The sequence below is a fragment of the Hyla sarda genome, chromosome 3 (assembly GCF_029499605.1).
Source record: "Hyla sarda isolate aHylSar1 chromosome 3, aHylSar1.hap1, whole genome shotgun sequence".
NCBI classification, from domain to species: Eukaryota; Metazoa; Chordata; class Amphibia; order Anura; family Hylidae; genus Hyla; species Hyla sarda.
In genome coordinates this window covers 259,193,612-259,209,071 of record NC_079191.1, presented here as the reverse complement: position 1 = coordinate 259,209,071, position 15,460 = coordinate 259,193,612, and the positions used below count along the sequence as shown (strand labels likewise).

The window sequence follows — 15,460 nt, the reverse complement described above, 5'->3', positions numbered from 1 at the left end:
GGCCGGGCCCGAAGCGCAGAGAAGAGGCCCCCCCGGTGAAGATGGCAGCCCGGAACGACCATCCCACCGGACGACCTCCCCAACGGACAGTCCTGCAGCACCGGACCAGCGCACCCTAACATCCCGCCGAGCGGAGGTGAGTACAGAACTAAAGGGGGTGAGGGGGGGGGGGGGGGCTGGATGATGTCGAAGGCCGCAGTGGTCTTCAACCTGCGGATCTCCAGAGGTTTCAAAACTACAACTCCCAGCAAGCCCGCAAGTTTTGAAACCTCTGGAGGTTCGCAGGTTGAACACCACTGAGGGCGGAGAGTTCACTCGAGTATAAGCCGAGGGGGGTGTTTTCAGCATGAAAAATCGTGCTGAAAAACTCGGCTTATACTCGAGTATATACAGTAGTATGTACTAGAATAAATAAATGTATATACTCATGCAATATTATTTAAAAAAAAGTACGGATATGTGACCATAGCCCTCTTATGGGGGGTATATACTCCCACTTTCATACAGGTATATGGGGCTGTATGGCCTCCACTGAGAGGGTTATAGGATCTATTTTATAGAGAGGAATATTGCGTTTTTAGCTTCAGCTTTTGGAGTTAAGTTTAGAGGAAGGCACTTATAATGTATTCAATAGAGTTACGTTTTCATGTGACGCCAGGCAGCGCTCACCCGTCTGTAGCTATGCTAGGGCTGGGAATGTATGGTCCACAGTAATAATGCCAATGTCATCTTGTATGTAGGCTCTTGCTTTGGCTGTTGTACTGCTGTATACAATGGGGATCAAAAGTTTGGGCACCCCAGGTAAAAAAAATTATTAATGTGCATAAAGAAGCCAAGGAAAGATGGAAAAATTTCCAAAAGGCATCAAATTACATATTAGACATTCATATAATATGTCATAAAAAATAAGATGTTATTTCCATCATTTACACTTTCAAAATAACAGAAAACAAAAAAAATGGCATCTGCAAAAGTTTGGGCACCCTGCAGAGTTAATATTTTGTACTGCCCCCTTTGGCAAGTATCACAGCTTATAAACGCTTTTTGTAGCCAGCCAAGAGTCTTTCAATTCTTGTTTGAGGTATCTTTGCCAATTCTTCCTTACAAAAGTCTTCCAGTTCTTTGAGAATTCGGGGCTGTCTGTCAAGCACTGCTCTTTTAAGGTGTATCCATAGATTTTCAATTATGTTGAGGTCAGGAGATTGTGAAGGCCATGGCAAAACCTTTAGTTCACGCCTCTTGATGTAATCCCCCGTGGATTTCGAGGTGTGTTTAGGATCATTATCCATTTGTAGAAGCCATCCTCTCTTTAACTTAAACTTTTTCACAGATGGCATCAAGTTAGCATCCAAAATTTGCTGAAATTTTATTGAATCCATTTTTCCTCCTACTCATGAGATGTTCCCTGTGCCACTCGCTGCAATACAACCCCAAAGCATGATTGATCCACCCCCATGCTTAACAGTTGGACAGAGGTTCTTTTCATTAAATTCTGTTCCCCTTCTTCTCCAAACGTACCTTTGCTCATTCCGGACAAAAAGTTCAATTTTAACCACATCGGTCCGCAGAACTTGTTTCCAAAATGCTTTAGGCTTGTCTATATGTTCATTTGCAAAGTTCAAACGCTGATTTTTGTGGTGAGGACGTAGAAAAGGTTTTCTTCTGATGACTCTTCCATGAAGACCATATTTGTACAAGTATCTCTTTATAGTGGAATAGTGTACCACAACTCCAGTGTCTGACAGATCTTTCTGGAGGGATTGTGCAGTCAAACGTGGGAGGATATTGACATCTGAAAACATTTTGCGATCTTCTTATAGCCTTCTCCAGCTTTGTGAGCGTCAACTATTTTCAGTTTCAGATTTCTAGACAACTGCTTAGAATAACCCATGGTGCTGATTAGAGATGAGCGAACTTTTCAAAAATTTGATTCGGCCGATTCGCCGAATTTTCCGATAAAGTTCGTTTCGATCCGAATTTTTTCGCGGCAAATCTATATTAAAAAAAGGCTATTTTTAGCCTACATACAGCCTCTATAGGGGTATAGAACACTTTGCTGTGTTCTAAAACGCATATGGAGTGTGCTGGGTTAGTGAAATAATACTGTTATTCAGAATAACATGCAGATTACGGGCATCGCTTTTATAATCACTGCCGCACAGCACCACAATTACAGAGCCTGGTGGTGGCATCAGTGTCAGGAGACCATATAGTGACTGAATGACACAGCGTGGAGGTGTTGGCAGCATAAGGAGACCATATAGTGGCTGAATGGCACAGCGTGGAGGTGTTGGCAGCATGACACAGCTTGGATGAGGCTGAAGCATGAGGACACCATATAGTTGCAGAATGACATAGTGTGGAGGTATTGGCAGCATGAGGAGACCATATAGTGGCTGAATGGCACAGCGTGGAGGTGTTGGAAGCATGAGGACACCATATAGTGGCTGAATGACACAGCTTTGAGGTGTTGGCAGCATGAGGAGACCATTTAGTGGCTGAATGGCACAGTGTTGAGGTGTTGGCAGCATGAGGACACCATATAGTGGCTGAATGACACAGCTTGGATGAGGCTGAAGCATGAGGACACTAGGCCTTCACAATCCCTAAGATTAAAAGATGAATTAAGAAATTTAAACCGAAGATTTTGGATAGCGGGTGCTACCTATGAGAACATTTAAAATTCCCAGACCCAGGCCCCACAGCGGCATCAGTAACCCATATATTGCCTGAATGACACAGCCTGGAGTTTGGCTGATAAACGAGTACACACCAGGGCTTCACAATCCCCCCCAAAAAACACCGCAATTTTAGAATTTTTTTTTTAAAGATTTTGGATAGCGGGTGCTACCTGGTGATGGTTGTATCTCTCTGTATTGTAGCAGGTATTCCCGTGGTATTTGAAGGGCGGAGTGTATTTTCCTAGGTTTGTATCCTTTTTGTTTGAATTTCTCAGAAAGTGTTTACAGGTGCAGGTCTCTGTCATCAGGGTTAGAGCAGATGCGATGGTACCTGGTAGCTTGGCTGTATATGATGCCTTTCTTAGTGTGTGATGGATGGAAACTGGATTTATGTAGATAGCTGGATCGGTCTGTGGGTTTTCTGTATACAGATGTTTGTAGTGTGTTCCTGTTTATTGTGACAGTAGTGTCCAGGAAGTTCACACTTTCTGTAGAGAAATCCATTTTGAGTTTGATAGACGGATTGAATGTGTTAAAGGCATCATGAAACTTTCTGAGTTTTTCTTTTCCTTCTGTCCAAATGATGAAAATATCATCAATGTAACGGTAGTATCTGTAGGGTTTGTGAAGTTGTGTGTCTAGAAATCGTTGTTCAAGGTCAGCCATGAATAGGTTGGCATATTGTGGTGTTATCCTGGTCCCCATTGCAGTGCCCATCATTTGTAGATATATGTCACTGTTGAAACTGAAGTAGTTGTGTGTTAGGATGAATTAGTTTAGTGATGACTCCAGGGCTGTATTTCCGGTTGTGGGTTTGGGATGAGAGGAACAGTGAGCAGGCATCAATTCCATCTCTGTGAGGGATGTTGCTATATAGGGATTCTACATCCATTGTTACTAATATGGAGTTCGCAGGCAAGTTTGTAATCTGTTTGAGTTTAAGAAAGTCAGTGGTGTCCTGTATGAAGCTGCTGGTGTTTTTGACAAAGGGCCTTAATAGGTTTTCTACTAAGCCAGAGATCTGTTCTGTTAATGTGTCCATACCGGTTATTATTGGTCTGCCTGGGTTCCCAGTTTTATGGATTTTTGGAAGCATGTAGAATGTCCCTGTTATGGGATTTGTGGGTATGAGTGTCTCTAATCCTTTCTGTGACTCTTTTGGGAAGGATTCGATCAGTTTCTTCAATTCCAGAGTGTATTCTTTGGTGGGGTCTTCTGTCAGTTTCTTGTAGTATGTAGTGTCTGACAATTGTCTGTTTCCCTCTTTTATGTAATCCTCAGTGTTCATTATCACCACTGCTCCTCCCTTGTCTACTGGTTTGATTGTTATGGTTTGACAATCAACAGAGGGATTATAAATATTTCAGATTATGAACTATCCAACTCTGAGAGATCTGTTCTCTCTAAAGGACTATCATTCTGTTCAAGCACTAAACTAGATGACATTAAACTATACTCAGACTTGGAAGTATTCTTTAGGAGACCCTGGATTACAATATCAAGAAAAAGAATTCTGATTTTACTCCATCACCAGGACGCAACAGCAAACTGGACAGCTACATTGCAAGTTTCAGATTAAGAACAGCATCCCTGGTCAAAAAACAACATTATAAAACCAAGTACAATCTCTCAAAACTTAAACAGACGCCATCAAAAACTTAAAGAATAATCAAACCATAACAATCAAACCAGCAGACAAGGTAGGAGCAGTGGTGATAATGAACACTGAGGATTACATAAAAGAGGGAAACAGACAATTGTCAGACACTACATACTAAAATAAACTGACAGAAGACCCCACCAAAGAATACACTCTGGAATTGAAGAAACTGATTGAATCCTTCCCAAAAGAGTCACAGAAATGATTAGAGACACTCATACCCACAAATCCCATAACAGGGACATTCTACATGCTTCCAAAAATCCACAAAACTGGGAACCCAGGCAGACCAATAATAACCGGTATGGGCACATTAACAGAACAGATCTCTGGCTTAGTAGAAAACCTATTAAAGCCCTTTGTCAAAAACATCAGCAGCTTCATACAGGACACCATTGACTTTCTTAACAAACTCAATCAGATTACAAACTTGTCTGCCAACTCCATATTAGTAACAATGGATGTAGAATCCCTGTACAGCAACATCCCTCACAGAGATGGAATTGATGCCTGCTCACTGTTCCTCTCATCCCAAACCCACAACCGGAAATACAGCCCTGGAGTCATCACTAAACTAATAGAATTCATCCTAACACACAACTACTTCAGTTTCAACAGTGACATATATCTACAAATGATGGGCACTGCAATGGGGACCAGAATGGCACCACAATATGCCAACCTATTCATGGCTGACCTTGAACAACGATTTCTAGACACACAACTTCACAAACCCTACAGATACTACCGTTACATGGATGATATTTTCATCATTTGGACAGAAGGAAAAGAAAAACTCAGAAAGTTTCATGATGCCTTTAACACATTCAATCCATATATCAAACTCAAAATGGACTTCTCTACAGAAAGTGTGAACTTCCTGGACACTACTGTCACAATAAACAGGAACACACTACAAACATCTGTATACAGAAAACCCACAGACCGATCCAGCTATCTACATAAATCCAGTTTCCATCCATCACACACTAAGAAAGGCATCATATACAGCCAAGCTACCAGGTACCATCGCATCTGCTCCAACCCTGATGACAAAGACCTGCACCTACAAACACTGTCTGAGAAATTCAAACAAAAAGGATACAAACCTAGGACAATCAATAGGAAAATACACTCCGCCCTTCAAACACCACGGGAATACCTGCTACAATACAGAGAGATACAACCATCACCACGCGTACCACTGGTAGCCACATACAACACGGCCCTTGAAGAAATACGAAAAATTTTCAAGGACCTACAGCCGATATTGGCGGAATATGAGATGCTAAAAGAAATCTTCCCTGAACCTCCCATCTTGGCCTTCAGACAACCACACAATTTAAAACAAAAGCTGGTCAGCAGAAAATTACCTACAGAAAGAACAGACACCGACAATGGGATCAAACCCTGCAACAAACCACGCTGCTAACTCTGCCAACATATGTGCACCAAGGTGGAAGCCACCCACAACAACATGACCTATAACATTATTGGATTATACTCCTGCACATCCCCAAATGTGGTCTACATGATACAATGCACCAAGTGTGACATGGGATGCTACATTAGTGAAACCGGCCGGAAACTCAATGAAAGGAGGAATCTACACAGACATTCCATCAACCACCATAAAGAAAATGACTACTGCACCCCAGTTGGACACCATTTTACCCAAACAGGCCACTCCATACACGACCTTACAATCAGGATACTGAGAGGGAACTTCAAAAACACTCAAGAGAGAAAGACATTTGAAGCCAAAATGATACTGTTTTTTGACTCGAAAAACAGGGGACTTAATGTGGATTTGAGCTTTTTATCTCATTATCAAAATTTCTTATAACCTGTGCTATATACTGGATTCTCTTATAACCTGCACTGTGTTCTCTTTTGCATCTCACTATGTCCTGCTCCAGTCTCTCCCCTGCTCCCCCCTCCCTCCCACTTTTTCTCATCCTTATCTATTCAGTCTATGTTTCCATAACAGGACAATTTATGGCCCATCTTAGTGTTAATTCTCCACAACTATTGTCTTAACCCCTGACTATTTGTGAGATGTAACCTGTGTCTTCTGCTGGTGAGCTTAGATTTGCTTTGGACTTGATTAAGGGAGGAATCTCGAAAGCTTGTCTCTACAAAATGCTGTTAGTCCAATAAAAAAGGTATTACAAGATACTGCAACATTTTATGATTTGCATCTGCAAATAAAAAAGACAAACATTTTTGATGAAAAATTTTAACGAAAATTTAGGACAGCGAGTGCTCTCTATATATTACCAGAATGAAGCAGCCTGGAGTTGGCTGCAGCATGAGGAGACCATTGAAATGTATGATTTTTTTTTTTGTTTGAAATTTAAATCAAAATTTGTGTCCCGGACCACGCCGTGTGGGTAGACAGGACCTAATCTCAAAAGCACCCACAGGGCTCATGTGGCCGTAAGATGTAGGCGCAACGTCTCCATTGCCCTGACCGGCCATTTTTGGTTTTTGTAGCTTTGTTTAAGAACAAGGGCATATCCAAGAGTCCAGAAGACTCTATAATGCAGGACGGTGGACCACCAAAAGACATTCTTCTATAAAATAATTTTTTATGAAATAAAGAAGCAGAGTTCATCCATCTGCGTATTTTTTTGAAAATTTTACTTAAAAAATCACACGCAACAATCGTTCAATGGTATAATGGTTATTATTGTGATAATGCAAGAAAAAGACAGACCAAAAGATAAGGGAGAAAAATAGGTGTGTGATAACAATAATCAATAGTGTACCACTGTAACACCCTCCCTAAAAGTATTAAACCCGTAAATGTGACTCAAAACTAAACAAAACAAAAAGAAAGCAAGAAAGTCCCAAAAAGAGTCACTTTGATGAAAAAGTAAAAACAAATTTTATTGGTATGCACTAAAATTAGACACACACAAAAAGAGGAAGACAATGCATCACAAAACACGGCACCACCGGATATTCTGCAGAGAAGATGGTAGTATGAGGGTATTGCACATGAATCCGTAATCAAACAGTACATATAAATATAAGTGTCACGATTCGGCTGGCAGGAGGTGGATCCTCTGTGCCAGAGAGGGATTGGCGTGGACCGTGCTGGTGGACCGGTTCTAAGTTGCTACTGGTATTCACCAGAGCCCGCCGCAAAGGCGGATGGTCTTGCAGCGGCGGTAGCAACCAGGTCGTATCCACTAGCAACGGCTCAACCTCTTCTGACTGCTGAAGATAGGCGCGGTACAAGGGAGTAGACAAGAGCAAGGTCGGACGTAGCAGAAGGTCGGGGCAGGCAGCAAGGATCGTAGTCAGGGGCAACGGCAGGAGGTCTGGAACACAGGCTAGGAACACACAAGGAAACGCTTTCACTGGCACAATGGCAACAAGATCCGGCGAGGGAGTGCAGGGGAAGTGAGGTATAAATAGGGAGTGCACAGGTGAACACACTAATTAAGCCAACTGGGCCAATCAGCGGCGCAGTGGCCCTTTAAATCGCAGAGACCCGGCGCACGCGCGCCCTAAGGAGCGAGGCCGCGCGCGCCGGGACAGGACCGACGGAGAGCGAGTCAGGTACGGGAGCCGGGGTGCGCATCGCGAGCGGGCGCCACCCGCATCGCGAATCGCATCCCGGCTGGGAGAGGTATCGCAGCGCTCCCGGTCAGCAGGTCTGACCGGGGCGCTGCAATTGCGAGGATGTTGCGAGCGCTCCGGGGAGGAGCGGGGACCCGGAGCGCTCGGCGTAACAGTACCCCCCCCCTTGGGTCTCCCCCTCTTCTTGGAGCCTGAGAACCTGAGGACCAGACTTTTGTCTAGGATGTTGTCCTCAGGTTCCCAGGATCTCTCTTCTGGACCACAGCCCTCCCAATCTACCAAAAAAATTCTTTTTCCTCTGACCGTCTTGGAGGCCAGTATCTCCTTCACGGAGAAGATGTCAGAAGAACCGGAAACAGGAGTGAGAGAAACAAGTTTGGGAGAGAAACGGTTGATGATGAGTGGTTTAAGGAGAGAGACATGGAAGGCATTGGGAATACGAAGAGAAGGAGGAAGAAGGAGTTTGTAAGAGACAGGATTAATCTGGCACAAGACTTTGAAAGGACCAAGATAGCGTGGTCCCAGTTTGTAACTGGGGACACGAAAGCGGACATATTTAGCGGAGAGCCATACCTTGTCTCCGGGAGCAAAAATGGGGGGAGTTCTTCTTTTCTTAGGAAGCCTGTAAAAGAGAATTTTGGGTCTCTTTCCATATGGTGGAAAGATCACGAGTCACTTCATCCACAGCGGGCAAACCAGAGGGCAAGGGAGTAGGGAGGGGGGGAAGAGGGTGACGGCCGTACACCACGAAAAATGGGGACTTAGCAGAAGATTCAGAGACTCTGAAGTTGTATGAGAATTCGGCCCATGGTAGAAGATCTGCCCAGTCATCCTGGCGGGAGGAAACAAAATGCCGTAAATAGTCACCCAGGACCTGGTTAATTCTTTCTACTTGCCCATTGGATTGGGGATGATAAGAAGAAGAGAAGTTTAATTTAATCTTGAGCTGTTTACAGAGGGCCCTCCAGAATTTAGACACGAATTGGACGCCTCTATCCGAGACGATCTGCGTGGGCAAACCGTGAAGACGAAAAATGTGTACAAAAAATTGTTTTGCCAACTGAGGCGCTGAAGGAAGACCAGGAAGAGGAATAAAATGTGCCATCTTGGAAAATCGATCAACGACCACCCAAACAACAGTGTTGCCACGGGATGGGGGTAAGTCTGTAATAAAGTCCATACCAATCAGTGACCAAGGCTGTTCGGGGACAGGCAGAGGATGAAGGAGACCAGCAGGCTTCTGGCGAGGAGTCTTATCCCGGGCACAGACAGTACAGGCCCGCACAAAATCAAGAACATCCGTCTCCAGAGTCGGCCACCAATAGAAACGAGAGATGAGTTGCAAGGACTTTTTGATGCCCGCATGGCCTGCGAGGTGGGAGGAGTGACCCCATTTGAGAATCCCGAGACGTTGGCGTGGAGAAACAAAGGTCTTCCCTGGAGGGGTTTGCCTGATGGAGGCTGGAGAAGTGGAGATCAGACAGTCAGGAGGAATGATGTGTTGCGGAGAGACCTCTACTTCCGAGGCATCCGAGGAACGAGAGAGGGCATCGGCCCTAATGTTCTTGTCGGCAGGGCGAAAATGAATTTCAAAGATAAAACGGGCAAAGAACAACGACCACCTGGCCTGGCGAGGGTTCAGCCGTTGGGCAGACTGGAGATAGGAGAGATTCTTGTGATCGGTGTAAATGATAACTGGAAATTTTGATCCCTCCAGCAGATGCCTCCATTCCTCAAGTGCCAATTTAATGGCCAGTAGTTCTCGATCCCCGATGGAGTAGTTTCTCTCCGCCGGAGAGAAGGTCCTAGAAAAAAAACCACAAGTAACAGCATGCCCGGAAGAATTTTTTTGTAGAAGGACTGCTCAAGCTCCCACAGAGGAGGCATCTACCTCCAATAGGAAGGGTTTAGATGGGTCAGGTCTGGAGAGCACGGGAGCAGAAGAAAAGGCAGACTTGAGCCGTTTAAATGCGTCTTCCGCTTGGGGAGACCAGGACTTGGGATTGGCATTTTTCTTGGTTAAAGCCACGATAGGAGCCACAATAGTGGAAAAGTGTGGAATAAATTGTCTGTAATAATTGGCGAACCCCAAAAAACGTTGGATAGCACGGAGTCCGGAGGGGCGTGGCCAATGTAAGACGGCAGAGAGTTTATCCGGGTCCATTTGTAATCCCTGGCCAGAGACCAAGTATCCTAGGAAAGGAAGAGATTGACATTCAAACAGACATTTCTCCATTTTGGCATAAAGTTGATTGTCTCGAAGTCTCTGAAGAACCATGCGGACATGCTGGCGGTGTTCTTCTAAGTTGGCAGAAAAAATCAGAATATCGTCCAGATACACAACAACACAGGAATATAAGAGATCACGAAAAATTTCATTAACAAAGTCTTGGAAGACGGCAGGGGCGTTGCACAGGCCAAAGGGCATGACCAGATACTCAAAGTGTCCATCTCTGGTGTTAAATGCAGTCTTCCATTCGTCCCCCTCCCTGATGCGGATGAGATTATAAGCACCTCTTAAGTCCAGTTTGGTAAAGATGTGGGCACCTTGAAGGCGATCAAAGAGTTCTGAGATAAGAGGTAGGGGGTAGCGGTTCTTTACCGTGATTTTATTAAGTCCGCGGTAATCAATACAAGGACGTAGGGAGCCATCTTTTTTGGACACAAAAAAAAATCCAGCTCCGGCAGGAGAGGAGGATTTGCGGATAAACCCCTTTTTTTAAATTTTCCTGGATGTATTCAGACATAGCAAGAGTCTCTGGAGCGGACAGAGGATAAATTCTGCCCCGGGGTGGAGTAGTGCCCGGGAGGAGGTCAATAGGACAGTCATAAGGCCTGTGAGGGGGTAAAGTCTCAGCTTGCTTTTTGCAAAATACGTCAGCATAGTCCATATAAGCCTTAGGGAGACCGGTTACAGGGGGAACCACAGGGTCACGGCAGGGAGTACTGGAAACCGGTTTAAGACAGTCCTTGAGACAAGAAGTACCCCACCTCTTGATCTCTCCTGTGGACCAATCAAGGGTTGGGGAATGGTGTTGAAGCCACGGTAATCCAAGGAGAATTTCGGAAGTGCAATTGGAGAGGACCAAAAACTCAATTTTTTCGTGATGAGGTCCGATGCACATTAGGAGGGGTTCCGTGCGGTAACGCACGGTACAGTCCAATCTTTCATTGTTAACACAATTGATGTAGAGGGGTCTGGCGAGACTGGTCACCGGGATGTTGAACCTGTTGATGAGAGAGGCCAAAATAAAATTTCCTGCAGATCCGGAATCCAAGAAGGCCATAGTAGAGAAGGAGAAGGTAGAGGAAGATATCCGCACAGGCACAGTAAGGCGTGGAGAAGCAGAGTTGACATCAAGAACTGTCTCACCTTTGTGCGGAGTCAGCGTACGTTTTTCCAGGCGGGGAGGACGGATAGGACAATCCTTCAGGAAGTGTTCGGTACCGGCACAGTACAGGCACAGATTCTCCATGCGGCGTCGTGTCCTCTCTTGAGGTGTCAAGCGAGACCGGTCAACTTGCATAGCCTCCACGGCGGGAGGCACAGGAACGGATTGCAGAGGACCAGAGGAGAGAGGAGCCGGGGAGAAAAAACGCCTCGTGCGAACAAAGTCCATATCCTGGCGGAGCTCCTGACGCCTTTCGGAAAAACGCATGTCAATGCGAGTGGCTAGATGAATAAGTTCATGCAGGTTAGCAGGAATTTCTCGTGCGGCCAGAACATCTTTAATGTTGCTGGATAGGCCTTTTTTAAAGGTCGCGCAGAGGGCCTCATTATTCCAGGATAATTCGGAGGCAAGAGTACGGAATTGGATGGCGTACTCGCCAACGGAAGAATTACCCTGGACCAGGTTCAGCAGGGCAGTCTCAGCAGAAGAGGCTCGGGCAGGTTCCTCAAAGACACTTCGAATCTCCGTGAAGAAGGAGTGTACAGAGGCAGTGACGGGGTCATTGCGGTCCCAGAGCGGTGTGGCCCATGACAGAGCTTTCCCAGACAGAAGGCTGACTACGAAAGCCACCTTAGACCTTTCAGTAGGAAACTGGTCCGACATCATCTCCAAGTGCAGGGAACATTTTGAAAGAAAGCCACGGCAAAACTTAGAGTCCCCATCAAATTTGTCCGGCAAGGATAGTCGTAGGCCGGGAGCGGCCACTCGCTGCGGAGGAGGTGCAGAAGCTGGCGGAGGAGATGATTGCTGAAGCTGTGGTAGTAGCTGCTGTAGCATCACGGTCAGTTGAGACAGCTGGTGGCCTTGTTGCGCTATCTGTTGCGACTGCTGGGCGACCACCGTGGTGAGGTCGGCGACAACTGGCAGTGGAACTTCAGCGGGATCCATGGCCGGATCTACTGTCACGATTCGGCTGGCAGGAGGTGGATCCTCTGTGCCAGAGAGGGATTGGCGTGGACCGTGCTGGTGGACCGGTTCTAAGTTGCTACTGGTATTCACCAGAGCCCGCCGCAAAGCGGGATGGTCTTGCAGCGGCGGTAGCAACCAGGTCGTATCCACTAGCAACGGCTCAACCTCTCTGACTGCTGAAGATAGGCGCGGTACAAGGGAGTAGACAAGAGCAAGGTCGGACGTAGCAGAAGGTCGGGGCAGGCAGCAAGGATCGTAGTCAGGGGCAACGCAGGAGGTCTGGAACACAGGCTAGGAACACACAAGGAAACGCTTTCACTGGCACAATGGCAACAAGATCCGGCGAGGGAGTGCAGGGGAAGTGAGGTATAAATAGGGAGTGCACAGGTGAACACACTAATTAAGCCAACTGGGCCAATCAGCGGCGCAGTGGCCCTTTAAATCGCAGAGACCCGGCGCGCGCGCGCCCTAAGGAGCGAGGCCGCGCGCGCCGGGACAGGACCGACGGAGAGCGAGTCAGGTACGGGAGCCGGGGTGCGCATCGCGAGCGGGCGCCACCCACATCGCGAATCGCATCCCGACTGGGAGAGGTATCGCAGCGCACCCGGTCAGCAGGTCTGACCGGGGCGCTGCAATTGCGAGGATGTTGCGAGCGCTCCGGGGAGGAGCGGGGACCCGGAGCGCTCAGCGTAACAATAAGCACCATTGTAAGTAAAAGTAACATATATATAAACAGTATAAAGAGTGCAACACTGCAAGTCAATAAGGTGCTGTATGTTAAGATGTATAGACAATCTATACACCAGAATTAAAGTATATAATAATACAAGTAATACAATGCAAAATACCCACAACAGATATAACAATCGCTGGAAGACTGCAGGAACCGGGGTGCCGCCACTACAACGCGCGTTTCGGCATGCTGACCTTCGTCCGGGAGTGGCGGCAACCTCAGTCAAAATACCTTATATAATGCTGAGTACCCAATGGCAGATCAGTACATAATCAAAAATATGTAAAACACATGTACAGGACTCACTGTGTAGCTGTTGGTTGCGCGCGCCGAGCTGCTGACGCCATCCCCGTCCTCCGGAGAGGCCGTGTCACATGACCCGGCCATGTAAACAAAGGTCACATGTCCGGAATCACAAAGACGCGACCTCCCGGACGCCTGCGAGAGGCCGAAGCCAGAAGCGCGCCACAGCAACACATTAAGTGCACAGTGACATCTAGTGGTCGGCGGACAAATTACAACTAATGAATGAAAAATCATACAAAATAGTACTGGCTAGCATGGAATGTATCCTCAAAAACGGGACAGGCATGGACTCAAATAATAATAAAAATGTATAATGAATATAATGGAGCAAAAGAACAAAAGAAACCAGAATTTTTATGAATATATAAAAAATATTAAAAATATATATATAAATAAATATATGTATATCTAACGTGATAGATAATAAATATGTGACATAGTACAGACTATATGAACTTATATGTTATAGAGGGTGAATGGAATAATAAGCAATAAAAATTGATTAGATTTAGTAAATAAATTAAATTAATTGTGGGATACGACAAACCAGACTAAATGGGGAAAGTGAATAAAAATATATAGGACCTGTGCAAGAACATATATATGTGTATGTTATGTGTTTATACATGTGTGTAAATAAAAAAGGGTAAATATATGTGAAAAATTAAAAAACAAATGGGTGTATAGAGGTGTGTAAGGATGAATAAATATGTATAAATACACGTGTACGAATACATAAACACTAAAATAATAATAATGAAGATGTAAAAAAATGAAAAAATAAGAATTACAAAATATAAGGAAAGTGTATATAATATATGTGTTTACATTTTCATTAAAAAATGTAATATATATATATATATATATGTGTGTGTTATGTGCTAGTATAAAGTGCAAGTGCAAGGACAGACACACAAAAAAATATATATATATGTTATACACTATAAGATGTAAGGTGAAAAAGTGCGAAGAAACAATGTGCAAGACCATACAAAGTTGTGAAAAAAGCAAAAAGTGCAAGGAAGGGGAGGAAGGGGAAGTGAGGGGAGGAAGGGAGGGGGGGGGAGGAGGGGGAAAGGGAGGTAAGAGGGTGTGAATGAGTAATGACAACAGTGACACAGTGAAGATCATACATAAAGTCCGGCTAGAGGGAACAATTCAAAAAAAAATTGTAAATTAAGCTAAATGGATAGAAAGAATAAAAAGTATAGATAATCCCATAAGTCCATAAAAACAGAAAAGCGTAAAAAAAATTAGAGAAATGTCTAGAAAATGGTACATAAGCATATTTATAGAAATACTAATAAAAATAACATATTTATAGAAATAACTAAGAGGACAGATACCATAGATGTGATAGCCATATTTATAATCGTACATTCAAAAAATGATATCCATATTAATTATGAGGATGATGTTAAATAGATGACGTCCAGGGAGCAATTTCGAGGAACATATAACGAAAGGCGACCTGGGTAAGTAGATATTCAAGATCCAAAGGGTACTAGAAAGAATAAAAATAAAAATGTGTGTTACTAAAGATAAAATATACCTAAAAACATAATACAGAGAGGCCGGATGAACAAGGAAAACCTTTCCAACTTCAACAGATCAGAGAAACGGGGCATAGCTGAGAACCTCATTCAGACCTGCCGGGTGCAGTGTATGGAGTTTCCAAATCCATCGGGCCTCACATTGAGCGAGGCGTTTGGCCATATCCCCTCCTCGAATATTAGGATAGAGCCGATCAATCCCACGTATCTTAAAAACTGATGGGTCATACTTGTGACATTGTTTGAAGTGTCTCGGGACCGGTTTGATTTCTTCCAAATTAGTCACACTGGTAGCAGCTTTTATATCCCGGACGTGTTCCCTTATTCGAACTTTGAGGGGTCGTGTAGTTAGGCCGATATAAATCCTGGGGCAGGAGCAAATGACATAGTAAACAACAAATCTTGTAGAGCATGTAATCTGATGCAGAATTGTAAATGTTTGTTTACCAGTTGAGTCTACAAATGTGGTGGATCTCTCAACATTGGGGCAGGCCACACATTGGCCACATGGGGTACAGCCCCATTTTGGGCCCTTGGTACCAAATGGATTAGATACTGGTGGTCGGTACTCGCTC

The 15,460-nt window shown here is 44.8% G+C and overlaps 1 protein-coding gene and 1 long non-coding RNA gene across 2 annotated transcripts in view; one reads left to right on the top strand and one right to left on the bottom strand.

Moving 5' to 3' along the window:
* LOC130362294 (uncharacterized) overlaps window positions 1–13,411 on the bottom strand; it is a 98,350-nt gene extending 84,939 nt beyond the window's left edge. The window contains exon 1 of the long non-coding RNA XR_008891344.1: window positions 13,333–13,411. This is a non-coding gene — a long non-coding RNA (uncharacterized LOC130362294). The remainder of the gene's footprint in view (window positions 1–13,332) is intronic.
* The window catches only part of THEMIS (thymocyte selection associated), a 73,716-nt gene that overhangs the window by 5,141 nt on the left and 53,115 nt on the right, over window positions 1–15,460 (top strand). The window lies entirely within an intron of this gene.